This window comes from Egretta garzetta, unplaced genomic scaffold (assembly GCF_000687185.1).
Source record: "Egretta garzetta isolate BGI_Z169 unplaced genomic scaffold, ASM68718v1 scaffold27, whole genome shotgun sequence".
Taxonomy (NCBI): domain Eukaryota; kingdom Metazoa; phylum Chordata; class Aves; order Pelecaniformes; family Ardeidae; genus Egretta; species Egretta garzetta.
Genome location: NW_009260400.1, coordinates 3,661,245 through 3,663,674, shown reverse-complemented (window position 1 = coordinate 3,663,674; position 2,430 = coordinate 3,661,245). Strand labels below are relative to the sequence as shown.

At 43.7% G+C, this 2,430-nt stretch overlaps 1 pseudogene; it reads left to right on the top strand.

Annotated features, from left to right (window-relative positions):
* Positions 1–1,003: 1,003 nt before the first annotated feature.
* Positions 1,004–1,920, top strand: LOC118452747 (annotated as a pseudogene).
* Positions 1,921–2,430: the final 510 nt, after the last annotated feature.

Sequence of the window (2,430 nt, the reverse complement as noted above, 5' to 3'; positions counted from 1 at the left end):
TTCAAACACTGCACTGGGATTAAATTCTGACGTAAGAGATTTGAAAGCTGAGGTCACATCAGGTTCCAAGTCACACCTGCCTTGGGCACCAAAGTGTTGGCCAGCCTGCCTGCCTGCTCAGAAACTGGCATTTTCTCTTTCTAGAAAATGACCTCAAGCTGAGGTCTGAGAGCAATGAAACTGGAGTGCTTGTCACTATCCAGAACATGGGGGGTTGCTCTGGCTAGGCCCACAGTGAGGGCATGGGTCTGAGGTGCTGATTTATCTGAGGCTTCAGAACAGGAGAGTCAGCATAACAGTCTGAAGCAGTACCAAGTGCACCTTGAAGGCCCTGGTGCCCAGGGCAGGGCTGTGATGGCTATGTCCAAGTAGCGCAGTACTTGTTGACAGGGCAGCATCATGATTATGGGCAAAGGGAGCCCCTCTTCTGGAGGAGAACTCATGTTTCCTCTCAAGGATGTGAGAGCAGCCAATGCTGCCATCCCACCAAAAATGCTGGGAACTGTCTTTCCAGAGCCAATGCTGTTGGAGCCTTCTGTGTGGTGGGTACTGAGACTTTCCTCTGAGGACACATGGAAGGGTTCGTGGGGGCATAAAGTTTTGTGGCTAATGCAGAATGTTCGTCCAAGTAGAGGTGGTGAGAGTCTTGTAATGTATTTCTTTCTTACACATTTCTTTGTGTAAAAATGCAGAGAGTGGCTGTCTACTGGATTATTTGCATTTCATTCTTTAATTGTTCATGTGCCCTCCATGAAAAGCATGTTAATATTTACATTTCCAGAGTGAGAGAGAACAGGATGGAAGGGAGAGAAGTAGCACGGGGGAAGGAGGAAGGGTGGGAGGGAGGGCGAAAAGGAGCACAGACTGATAGTGACTTTGATGCTGATCCCAAAGATTTATTTGAGAACCATAATCTTTGTAGATAGTGCTTTCATCATGGAAAGTTAACATATTATGCTATTGATTATTTCCTTAACAGACAAATCCTAGACCTTTCCAAGAGATGAGAAATGTTACAGAAGTACTGGAAATCAGGCTACTGGGCTTTAGTAGCAACCCATGCTGCCAGATCCTGCTATTCACAGTCTTTTTGACTATTTATATGCTCACCCTTCTAGGAAACATACTCATTATTTCAGTGTGACACTGGAGCCACAACTTCATTCACCCATGTAGAAATTTCTCAAGAACGTCTATTTCCTAGAGGTCTGTTACACCACTACAATCATACCCAAGATGCTGGCCAGTCTACTGGCAAAGAGGAAGAGCATCTCTTTCTCGGGATGCATGGCACAGCTTTACAGCTTCGTTTTCCTGGGAGCCAATGATTGCTACCTCTTGGCAGTGATGGCGTATGACCGATACCTTGTGGTCTGTGAACACCTGAGATATGGTGTGGCCACAACTTCTGAGTCTTATACCCGTCTGGCTGTGGGCTCCTGGGCTACTGGTTGTTTCATTGGTTTTCTGGCCTGCCTGATGATCTCCAGATTGTATTTCTGCAGTTAAAACCTCATTGATCAATTCTTCTGAGATATCTCTCCGCTGTTGAAGCTCTCATGCTCAGACACCACCTCACAGAAGCTGTCATCTTCCTCCTCTCTCTCCTGGTCCTTTCCAGCTGCTTTGTGTTGACTTGTGTCTCATATCTACTTATGATTTTCAGTACCCTGAAGATGCCCTCTGCTTCTGGAAAAAGGATTACCTTCTGCACCTGCAGCTCGCAACTCATGGTAGTGACTATATACTACGGTACCATGATTTCCATGTATGTCCGCCCCACGTGCAACCTGTCCTCAGTAAGGCTGTATCTGTGCTGCACACAGTTGTCACACAGTAATCTACAGCTTGAGAAAAAAAGCATTCCAGAAGGCCTTGGAAAAAATAGTTCTCAGACACCATCATCTTCGTTCTCTGTAAGGTGGGAATGCTTCAGAACTGACTCCTGTTCATACTCTGGCTCTTTGTTGCATACTGGCTGCAGAACAGGTTGATATCATGAGCATGAGTAACAGCAACAGTTGTGCTTTTATATGAAAAATAATTTGAGGCAGTTGTTACCGTAAAGTGAAATGACTCCTGGACTGTCCAATGTTTCATTTCCTCCCCTTCTTTTTTTTTTCTAGTTCTCTCTCTCTTTCCCCTCAATCTAATTTACTTTTTACTATTATTGTCATTACTATTTATCTGGATTTCACTTTTCTCTTGTAAGTGCACAACATCCAAAGGCTGAGATAAGATTTTCAACTTACAAATTATTCATGTGTTTCCTAACCTGAAGATTTTTCTCCTGGTTTGTCTCATCATATTTTTGTTTTAATTCACTGATTCAGAATAAATGTCATTCTCTTTCTCTTATACTTCATTTGGGGCATGTGAAACCAATATCTTGACAGAAAGTAGAAAAAGTGTATTTACCTTTTATGAGGA